General features: G+C 39.1%; 1 protein-coding gene across 1 annotated transcript in view; it reads left to right on the top strand.

The window, feature by feature from the left end:
- The window catches only part of ADCY1 (adenylate cyclase 1), a 166,165-nt gene that overhangs the window by 29,794 nt on the left and 124,295 nt on the right, over positions 1–12,076 (top strand). The gene's annotated exons all lie outside the window — the stretch shown is intronic.

Raw genomic sequence — 12,076 nt, 5'->3', positions numbered from 1 at the left:
TGGTAATTCTAGAGAGGCACAAATCACTGCAGCATGCTGGGACCTGGCCCATGCCTAACAATTGCTGTTCAACACTATTCAGCATCCTCAAGTGGAAGAGAATGGTCCCACCTGGAGCCTATGGCAGAAAGCCTCAGGGGAGACTTGAGATCAACTCCTAGGGTTTTGGGGTCAAGGATACAGAAGATCCAAGGCCCACTATACTCCAGCTGAAAAAAGAGATATTGGCAGCAGAGATATTGGGTCCAAGCTGCTTTGGAAGTGGTTAGTACTGCAGCACAGCTTCTCTTGTCACCCCTACTGCCTGTGCTGAGCTGGATGTCCAAAGGGAGGGTCCCCTCCATGCATCATGCAGCTGATGTTACATGAAGTAAGTGGATCGCACTGATCACACAACAGACTCAAATAAAGAATCCCAGTCATCTAGGAATCTTAGAATGATTATGGACTTGCCCAAAGGCAAAAATTTTGGAATATCACCACAGGAGGAGGTGACACATGATGAAGAGGCACTACTGTACAATAAACTGCCAGAAAATGAGAAGAAATGTGCTTTGTTCGCTGATGGGTCCTGATACATTGTGGGAAAGTATCGGAGGTAGAAGGCTGCTGTCTGGAGTCCTATACAACAAGTTGCAGAAGATACTGAAGGAAAAGGAGAATCCAGCTGTCTTTAGACATTGATGAACAAGAGAAGTGGCCAGTGTTCTAACTCTGCACTGACTCCTGGATGGTAGCAAATGCTATATGGAGGTGGTTAGAACAATGGAACAGATGCAGCCTAGTGAGGGGTGGACTTGACCATGGACACTATTGCACAAGTTATCCATGAATGTGAAACCTGCATTGTAATTAAGCAAGCCAAGCCTCTTGATGGCTGAAATACAAATACTGGGATACCTGGCATGTGGATTATGTCACGCTCCCACAAACTCGCACTTGCCATGTGCTTGCAATGGTGGAAGCAACTAAAACAACCTTGTAAACACCTGAGCATGGCACTGAGTGGGTATATCACATCCCCTGTCATGTACCAGCCTCTGAAAAAATTGAATAATACAATTGAGAGCAAGAGGTGCTGGGACATTCAAAGATTGGGGCACACATTTAGCAAAAGCCACACGGTTAATCATCACTCAGGGATCTGCCAGTCGAGCTGGTCCTGTCCAGTCAAACCTCCTACATACTGTAGAAGGTGATAAAGTCCCAGTGGTGCACACAAAGAACATGCTGAGCAAGGCAGTCTGGATTATTCCTGCCTCAGGCAAAGGCAAGCCTATTCATGGGACTGCTTTTGCTCAAGGACCTGGGTGCATATGGTGGGTAATGTGGAAGGATAGGGATATGCGTTGTGTACCTCAAGGTGATTTGATACTGAGTGAGAACAGTCAATAATTTGAATCGTATGATGATAAATTTCTACACAATACTGCATGTCATCTTTATTATGGTTGTCAAATGTCTTGTTAACGGTATTACAGTAAGAACCACTGAACAATCTCTGATGAAACCAGAACTACCTTCAGCATGAGTAACACAACATTGTGAATGATCCCACCTGCACTAAAGGACTAGACATATGGAGCCCAAAGTTATGAACTGAATGAACACCATGGACAATTTACATAGATGGCACATAGACTACAGTAATAATATATGTGTGTATATATGAAAAAAAGCAAGATAGGTAATGGTAATTAGTTAGGATGTGTAGAAATTGTGGGACCTGGGCATGATATAGATGTTATGGAATATGGGTGGACATTGTCTTAATTTTCAGCTGGGACAGCATTGTTTCTCTTCAAAGTGTCTGGTATGATGCTATATTTTGATTTTAGGAGAAAAACAATGCTCATAACACACCAATGTATGTTTGTTTGTCTTATTTTCTCCCTCATCCCACTGGGAAGGGGTGGAGGGAGCGTATGACTGTGTGGTGCTCAGCCACCTGGAGGTTTAAATCAGGTTAAACCACAACTCATAATAAAAGAGTAACAGTCCCCTTATCATTCTCATCCATTAAAAACAAACAAACAAAAACCCAACTCTCTTAAACAATGTACTACCTTTTCTCCGAATTTAACATTATATCCGTAATTCTAATGACCATGTTATTCTTTATCTCATTTCCTGTGCTGAGTAGACGTTTCAGTTCCTTTTCTACTGTTTGATTTTCCCTTTTACCCCATTCATTCATCCTCTTCTTTAAACATATTTTCTTCTTGTTTTATTACTGTCCTTTGTTGTTGTTGTTTAAAGCTTTTATTTATTTCTGCAGTTCACCTGAATGTTTTTAACTAATTGGCAGTCACAGTATCATGACTTTTTCCAAGACCTTTCTTTTTTTTTTTTCCTTTTTTCAAATAATAGTGCATTAAAATAGAACCAGAAAACCTACAGAGAACATAAAGATCATATAAGCCAGGAAGTTTTTTATCATGTTTATCATATTTCTTTAAAAGCATCCTGTTGCTCAAAAAAATTTCATATTGTTCTTTCTAACATCCTGATCCCACAGTGAAATGTATATGAATCAGTAAGGAATACTACTCAGAATTTCCAGTCATAGAATTATGCCTGCATATTTCAGTGCACTCAGATTATTTTTAGTCATTCAGCAGAGAAGCTTTCCAACAATAAACTTGATTTTTCAGGAACAGTAATTGTGCATTTTTGCCCCATCCCAGGAGGTGTTCAAGGCTTAGTTGAATGCGGCCCTGGGCAACTTGATCTAGAGCCTAATTTAGTGGTTGGCAAGCCTTCCTGCAGCAGGGGAATTGGAACTAGATGATCTTTGAGTTCCCTTAGAACCCAAGACGTTCTGTGAAAACCAGGAGAGTTTTCTTTTTCTGTCCTAAATCTTTAGAATTTCTTTGACTTTGCTGGAAATCATTGACTGATGAATTAAACTTTTATGTACAGGAATAACCTCTTATTTTCTTCATAAGTTTCTCAAGTGCAAACGGGGATGGAAATATATTTTTCTAAATCTTCCATCATTTTATTGCCTGATCAGTTGCTTACTGACATTATATAGCTAGATTCTCCTTGCAAAAATAATTTCCAAAGTTGAACAAGAAAATGGCTAACCCTTTCTAATTTTTTCTGTTAAGTTATTGCTTTCTAACTTTGTGAATATTAAAGCTCTTAAGTGCCAACACTGAAAGAAAATACCACAAATGTACATGCAGAGCAAAAATGTTATCGGTAGAGACAGCTTATTGTAGAGCTTCTCTTGCAAGCTGTAAAGCACAGTAGGAGAAGAGTAAATGAACTCAATCTAGTAGAACACAAATTCCTCAAGGCAAACGCTTTCATGTTTTAAGGACATTTGATCAGAAGTGACATAATTTACCAATTGCTTCAAATATCTGCATGGAGAGGAAAGAAGAGAAAGGAGACATGAGGATGTTTGTCAGGTCTAGCAGGAAATCTATCTGGAAGAAGGGGAAACTGACTGAGATCAGTTTCATCCTAATGCAGGCATATTTTCATGTAGCAGCAGAGAAACAGCATGTGCAGTTGATCTTCTTTTTATTTCTGGCTGCATTCATTTATCAGAAAAAGAACCAGGTTTTTCTGCAGTGAGTGAGAATGAAATCTTTACAGTACAGTCATTCGTTTTAATTTGCAGGTGAATTGTTAGAAGACTTCTCTCTACTTCTAGATATTTTGGGGAGAAACTTTTATAGTAACAAGAAGGAATTTGAGATCCGTTGCTTCATATGAGAAAGGTGGACCTAGCACTGCCTGGGTCAACATAATTAATTCAGATTTGCTCTGTATGTTCTAAAATAGTGCATTTCAATGTCATTTCCTAATGATGAATTCATTACAGTATTTGGACAGCTGCTTGAACTTATGTTGTACTGATTTTCTCATCAGTGATTTAACTCTAATCAGGCCTAACTGATGTACAATGCCTTGGGTACCTGCTTGTAGCCCTGGCTGTCTCCCAAATACTCAGTCAAATCTTGAAGAAGTCCTCTGAAGCTAAATTGAAAAACATAAATAAATCCAAAGAAGAAGTAGCTTGCGTACAGCAGAGGACAGCATTATTTAGTACCAAACAGATGGTGCGGTGCCTTTGCAGCATTTGCAATCTTGCCTGGGATAATATTTTGTCCCTTGTGTCACAGCTCCTACACTAGACAAGAATGAATGTGAATCGCTAGAGAGCAAGACTGGGACATTAAAGACTCATGTTTTGTAATCAGCTCTGTCACTGACCAGCAGAATAACTCCGTTCTGACTAAGGCTCAGTTTCCCATCACTGTATATTGGCAGAGCTTTGTACAGGTGCCGTTTGAAAACTAAAGCTGAATAATGAGAAATCCTTAGAGAAAATACGGAAGTGCAATACAGCTACCAGAATGTGCAGGAGGTCAGTACTTAGTTACCAATATTCAGTAAACTGGATTTTGTAAGAGGCACTTTATGAAGTATGTTTTATGGTTAGTAATATAACCAAGTCATGCCATGGGATCATGAAGCAGTGCTGATGGCATGGTCAGCTGTGAAACAAGCATGGCTGGGAGCCTGGGAATGAAACTGCTGCACTCAGACTAGGCTCTTCCTCCTGGGTTATTACAGAAGCAATCTAAAAATGTAGTGCTCTTTGCTGAACTGATATCATGGCCTCATTTTATGCTTCTGACAGCTGTACAATAGATAAGAAATGCTTCCTGTCTGTAGCAGCCAGGAGCCAGAGAGAGGCTGCTACAGGCCATTTCTCAGTCATGCATAGGACTCAAAAGTAGAAAAATTGCATTTAAGATCTGAAGGCCCAGTTGCCTAGCAACTCTAGTCCCACAAAAGGCTTAAAACTAGCTTGGATTGCGTAGCCCCTCAAGTCATTATTTTTATATATTTAGAAACTGCAACTTTTAAAGAAAATTGTATATATTGAGATGTTCTGATGGATTATTGTGTGGAAACAAGTCTTGGAAAGGAATCACATGTTACATACAGTAAATGCAAACAGCTTTCTGTACTATGCTGTAATTCCACAACATAGCATTATACTAACAAATGCAAAAAGGGGAGAGAGCTGCACATTTTTGTTTGATGCAGAACAGCTTCAAGGACTGAACACCAGGCAAAGAACATGCAAAAATTAATAAAAATAAGTAGGCCATAATTTCTATAGAAATTATTTCAAATGACTTTTGTGATGTATTCATTTGTGGTTGCTAGAAAGTATTTTTAATGTTTCACAACAATTGCAGTGACCAAAAAAATCCCCTAACCATAACAACCAACTTCAAAGCACAGAACTGAGAGCTTGTTTGTTTTATGGTGACTTACAATCCACTATTAAAATAGTATAGGAGCAAACTCAGGAAAGAAGTATAAGAAACTTTTGCTTCTCTTCTCTCAGCACAGAGTAATTTGTGGGATATGATATGTAAGCCAGTTTTCAAGAATATTTTTACTTTTTTCTGGGCAGATCATTGTGACAGATTTTCTCAGAAGTAAGTGACCGAGACCATGTAATTACATTTAAGGTGTATGATTCTGCTGTGGACCTGTTACATGCTTAAGTGCAATACCAGCGGTGGTTCAAGTTGAGTATTAGGAAAAATATCTTCTCACAAAGAGTGGTGAGGTACTGGAACAGGCTACCCAGAGAAGTGGCAGAGTCACTGTCCCTGGATGTTTTCAAGAAAAAGGTAGATGTGGCTGTTAGGGACGTGGATTTGTGGGTATGGTGGTGATGGACAGAGTTGGACTTGATGATCTTAATGGTCTTTTCCAACCTTAATGATTCTACCAAAATGGTTATATGTTGTCAAGACTCAAATCACAAATGTGTGTTAGTATGTATGTTATGTATAGAAACATGTTGCAGTGTCAAATCAGATAATTTTCTTCTATTTTTTTTTTATTTTTTTATATTTATGAAGTGCAACAGTCCAGTATTATACTTGACAAGTTTCAAATGTTACAGCTGTAGTTGGGCCAGCCATTTCTAATAGAATATTGTTATGTGTTTAGGTCTCTTTTTTTTTGGACTCACTTTGCACTTCAGTACTAGCACATGTTAGACAGTCATGGCACACAACCATTTTCATCCCTCACTGATGACTGGTACCTTCCACGTTTTCTGCTGCATGCTCATCTGTAAAACAGTGTTATGATCACATGACTGAGAAAATTAATGGCTTGAGATATTGATGTTGATCCTTGCCTGAACTTAATTGTCAGTAGTACCCTCTTAGGGCATGCTGTAGATCCAGAAAGGGGTGTGAATGGAGAAGTAAACCATGGAGAATAGCATAACAGATTTTTTTCTTAGTAGGTGGCATAAAGCAACTAGAACAAAAAATAACAGAAGGAAGAGAGAACCGTATATTCAAAAAAGGAATTTCTTTGTTTAATCTGGAGATAATTTGTTTGGTTGACTTCTCTGGTACCAGGGTGTACTTTTTGAGATGCAGTCAAGAGCTAAGTAATTAAGTGTTCTCAAAAGGTTGCAAAGTGAGTTGAGTGAATTACTTAAAGTCATGACAAGATCAAGAAACAATTGCACGCTCTCTTCTATGCAGTCTTGTGCTGTAAATAAAGCACTGGTATAATGGTAATGTTTAACATAGCAGGGAAAAGAGAAATGGTGTTTTTTTTGAATCTACAAAAGGTTTTGTTCATGATATCAACAGTTTTCATAAACAACACAGTCTTGTTTTGCTCTTTAACCGTTCTAATGGAAGAAGCATTGGCACAGTTTGGTAAGCTATTTGTGACTTTTCCCTAGAGGCAGGCATCACAATAGACATTCCTATTGTACAGTAAAGTATTTCATTGCCAAATCTCTCAGACTATTTTGACAGAATGTTACATTGTCTGTATAATAGATACAACAGTGGCACAGAAATTACTTATAATAGAATTCAATCAACAGAGAAAAACTGGCAGTACTATTCAGGCCTTCCATACCTTTAGTCTTATCACATATCTGAGGGTTAAGACATACAGGAACAATCTTGATCTTGTTATCTTGTTGTTTTTTTTTTTTTTTTTTTCTGCAGAGTTCAGCATAGTCCAGTCTCCTTTATTTTATGGGACACCATGAGAGCTCATGCTGCTAAGGATAAATTGGCTATTGATGTTAGCTCTTCAATTAAGAGGGGCTTAATCTTGACAGTAGTAACTATTGAAATCAGTTCTCTAATTTCACTCACATCAGAAACCCAGCTTTTAGAAAACAGAATGAAGTTTCTTCTCTGGTAATTTGTATTTCTTGTTTAGCCTATTTCAGTTGGGTATTTCAATATCCATTTGCATGAATGTTACTTTGTAAAAAAGTTTTTTGAGTGATGCAGAAGTCTTTTACACATTTGTGAATTAGACACGTTAGGCAATTTTGCAAGACAAACAGAGAGAAAAGTTAACTTCTGGCAACTGTCCATCTCACAGCAGAATTAGACTGTCAAGGAAACAGATTTCTGTCAAAAGGCAAACAATGTGTTGTTTATAGAAGTTTTCACATTTGCCTGAGAGAGAGCAAGAACGTGTAGGATTATTGCTTTCAGGCTTGACAGACTCTTCAAAGAGTCACTCGAGAGATGGGAGGTGATTATGAGAAAAAGTACATCATTAATTGAGCTCTTTCACCCCTGTGCATGTATATATTTGTTGCATGCTTCTTATCTGCAGAATTATTTGCCTATTCCTTGATGGGGATTGCTACAGTGCATATTGGGATTCTCTACCAAACTCCTTAGCAGAACTAACTTGAGACCCAAGAAAGTTAATGAACTAAAAGCAAGAGGGACAGAAATTTTTGGAAGTGCCTGCTGGAGCTGTTAGTCCCTCTTCAGTGAATACCTCTCTGTGACAGAAGTCTGCCTTTGTTCTTATCCACCTGCGTGAACATGCACAGTGTGAGATTCTGTCACGGCAATCAAACCAGATAAATGTCTTTCACATCCCTAATGCACTTTCGTTATTCTTGCTAATCTGTAATCTCAGCCAGTATGGGTAAGAGTTTGAAAGAAATTTCAGTTGTGTCACATTAAATAAATTTTTTCTTCAGTAGTTATGTAAGTAGGAGATGATGGTGAAATTCGAAGAACGCTCTTTTTAATACTGAGCAGTTATACGGTGAATAATGTATGAAGGGCTTAAAATGAAAATCCTTGATATTTCAGCATTTTTGTGTTCTTCAATATCTCTTAAAAAATGTTAGAAGCTTGTCTCTCAGTCTTTCCTTGAGTTATATCAGATAGTGTGTATAAGTTACATATGTATGTATGTGTCAATACAGGGTGATATTAATACATTAACACATTAAAATGAAAGAGATCATGAAAGTGGCATATATTTGGACAACTTACGGACAGAATTGAATGTAGTTTGCAACTGGAGAAAAAGTAGTAAATAAACAAAAGCATTGTGGAGAGGAAGAACTCTTAATGCAAGAGACAGTCTGCCCTACTTTCTTTTCTCACTTTTTGAAATCTATTAATGTTTTTCTTGCTTTATTTCATAATTCCCTGCAGGCCAGAGCTGACAGCTAATCCTCTGTTTTATATTAAAATACTCAAAGCGTATTGAAACTTACCCTGCTGAGTCTGAAAGTGGTTGCATGATTACAGCAATCCACAATTTACTCTAGTCCAGGTGATCATCATTGCTTGAGAGAAATCATGATAATCCCAGAACAGTTGACAGATTGCTAAAATATATGATCTGCTTCCAGCTGAAGGCTAGAAACCGAGCTGACTATGCCTATTTTTTCTAGAAGTAATTATTTATTATATAAGTCACTCTGATACATAAAGGTAGTATTAATTCAGAACTCCGTGCTATTAACAGCTGCTTTGTATATGGGCAGTACCAAGCAGTCACAATTTTCTATAATTCCTGACTGTTTATTCTTTGCTCTCTGTCTACTCACTCTGAATATGGCCTTTACAAATCCTTTCTATTTTTATTCCATTGCACTTTTAAGAATTGGTTTTACTATACACTGTTGTCACTACATTTCAGCATAAAATGCAGGGATAAGGTAAGTGCAGCAGCATTCATGTCTCTAAAAATAGGATTAAATTGGAATTTCAACAGAAATTTCAATTTACTGGTGTTTAACTTCTGCTGAAAATTCATATGCCTCAAACAGATTTGTGTGTTGAAGCAAAATAAAGCACAATAGGAATGGCCAACTGTTTATGCTCCTCTGTATCATGAAACAATCTGCTTGTGTACCGCTCTTCATCTTCAAATTTTCACTTGTATATTCACAAAGGAGAAATAAAGTACTAATGGTAGGCATAGATCCCTTTTATTGTTACAGAGTACCATTTGATTTTGCACTGGTGAGAATGTTTGAAGGGAAGATGTTGATGTCCTCTTAGTTTACAACTATAAAGTATGAAGAAAGAAGTGACGCAGAGGGGAACACAGTGACCAAGGATCAGGATAAGGCTGAGGTACTTAATGCCTTCTTTGCCTCACTCTTTAATAGTAAGACTAGTTCCCTGGGCACACAGCCCCTTGCACTGGAAGACAGTGATGGGAAACAGAATAGGCCCTGCATAATCCACAAGGAAATAGTTTTGGACCTGCTTCAAAAGCTGGACACCCACAAGTCCATGGGGCCAAATGGATTGCATCCTAGAGTGCTGAGGGAGTTGGTGCATGTGATTGCCAATCCACTCTCCATCATTCTTCAGTGGTCCTGGCTAACCAGGGATGTCCCGGTGGACTGGAGACTGGCAAATGTGACACCCATCTTCAATAAGGGCCGGAAAGATGATACTGGTAGCTACAGACCTATCAGTCTCACCTCAGTGCCAGGGAAGGTTATGGAATGGATAATCTCAAGAGCCATCACAAATCAATTAAAGGTCAACCAGGGGATCAGGCCCAGTCAGCATGGGTTCCTGAATGGTAGATCCTGCTTGACAAACCTGATTTTGTTTTATGACAAAGCGGCTGCTGCTTAGTGGATGAAGGTAAGGCTGCTGATGTTGTCTACCTGGACTTCAGTAAAGCCTTTGACACTTTCCTCCACAGCCTCCTCATGGAGAAGCTGGCTGCCCATGGTTTGGATGGGCATATGCTCTCCTGGGTGAAACACTGGCTGGATGGCTGGGCCCAGAGGGTTGTGGTCAATGGAGTTAAATCCAGCTGGCAGCCAGTCACGAGTGGTGTCCCTCAGGGCTCAGTACTGGGGCCACTCCTACTTGACATCTTTATCAGTGATTCTTATGAGGGGATTGAATGCACAACAACCCCAGGCAACCCTTCAGGCTTGGGGAGGAGTGGCTGGAAAGCTGCCTGACAGAAAGGGACCTAGGTGTACTGACAGACAGTCAGCTGAATATGAGCCAGCAGCATGCCCAGGTGGCCAAGGAGGCCAATGGCATCCTGGCTTGTATCAGTGTGGTGAGCAGGTCTAGGGAATTAATCCTGCCCTTGTACTTGGCACTGGTGAGGCAACACCTTGAGTACTGTGTTCAGTTTTGGGCACCTCAGTACAGAAAGGACATTGATGTGCTGGAGCAGGTCCAAAGGAGGGCAACAAGGCTGGTGAAGGGCTTGGAGAATATGCCCTACAAGGAGCTACTAAAGGAACTGGGGCTGTTTAGTCTGGGGAAGAAGAGGCTGAGGGGAGACCTTCTTGCTCTCTTCAAATACCTGAAAGGTGATTGGTCTCTCCTCACTGGTGACAGGCGATGGAACAAGGGGAAATGGCCTCAAGCTGCACCAGGGGAGGTCTAGGTTGGATATCAGGAAAAACTTCATTACTGAGAGGGTTGTTAAGCACTGGAACAGGCTCCCCAGGGAGGTGGTTGAGTCACCATCCCTGAATGTGTTTAAAAACCGTTTGGATGTGATGCTCAGGGACATGGTTTAGCAGAGAGTTGTAAGAGTTAGGGTAGTATGGTTAGGTTGCGGTTGGACTTGATGATCTTGAAGGTCTTTTCCAACCTAAGCAATTCTATGATTCTGTGATTCTATGCTTCCAGCACCTTCTACATTTTCACATGACCCCCACGATATCCAATATCTGTGCAGTGCCTGGGCAGTCCTCCCACAGCGCTGAGGAGGCTGCTGGATCTGATAAAACTGAATGTAAAAAGCCTATAACTTGACTTAAGAAATTGCAGCTGCTTCCCCACTGCAAGCATGGATGGAGTAACCCTTTTCTGTGTCATTTAATGGCATGTTCAGAAAAAGACATCCTGTCAAGCTCCAGAAGAGATTTAAGAGCTGAGAGAGAGAGATGAATTGTTCTGCTGGCTTCAACAGATCCACTTGCATGAACAGATACTCACTAAAATAAGGAGAGGCTATATGGACTGTTTTTGTTTGTTTGTTTGTTTGTTTGTTTGTTTTCTGCTTGGGTCTTTTATTTCATTAGAGTACAACTTAATAGTTGTAAGAGTGATATTTTAATGGCAAATACTTCCTCAGGATGTCATCTGATGGACTGCTTTTTTGTGTTTTTTTTTTTACTTGAAGATAAATCATAAGTGACAATTATTAGAAAATTTTGTGTGGTCTTAATGAACAATTTTAGTTGCACAGGATTTTCACATGTTACTTACTGTAATGTCTTTCTTTGTTCTTGTTATGCTCCACCTTGGCCAATGTAAGTGCCAACTGAGTTCTGAAATTTTGAAAATTCATGAGTCCCATGAATCCTCATCTGTGGTAGTAACTATGGTAAATATGGAGAATAAGATTGAAAAGATAATTGGTAAATAGAACTTATTACCTCCTTTCTAATCAAACACTCCATTGCAAAATTTACCACCTAAAGATACTTAGGTAATACGAGTTTTTATTAACATCATTATTCTATAAAAAAAACAGGGTTTCAGATATCAGAGATGAAGTGAGAAATTTGGATAGGATTGTCTTGAATAAGTAGGTGGTGCGCAGGCCAGTGTTGAGTTACTTCCATGAGTTTAATTAACATTTCTCACACATTGTAAAAACATTAAAAAAAATACAAAATCAGAAGGACAATTTGGTCATTTAGGTGTTGTTCATCAAATCACTGCTCATAGGAATAATTCCAAAATAATTAATTGATTCATAGCATGCCTGTGAGCATAGGCTTGTG

Source organism: Numida meleagris, unplaced genomic scaffold (genome assembly GCF_002078875.1).
Source record: "Numida meleagris isolate 19003 breed g44 Domestic line unplaced genomic scaffold, NumMel1.0 unplaced_Scaffold218, whole genome shotgun sequence".
NCBI classification, from domain to species: domain Eukaryota; kingdom Metazoa; phylum Chordata; class Aves; order Galliformes; family Numididae; genus Numida; species Numida meleagris.
Note: the sequence above shows the minus strand (reverse complement) of the source record. Positions and strands in the feature narration are given on the sequence as shown.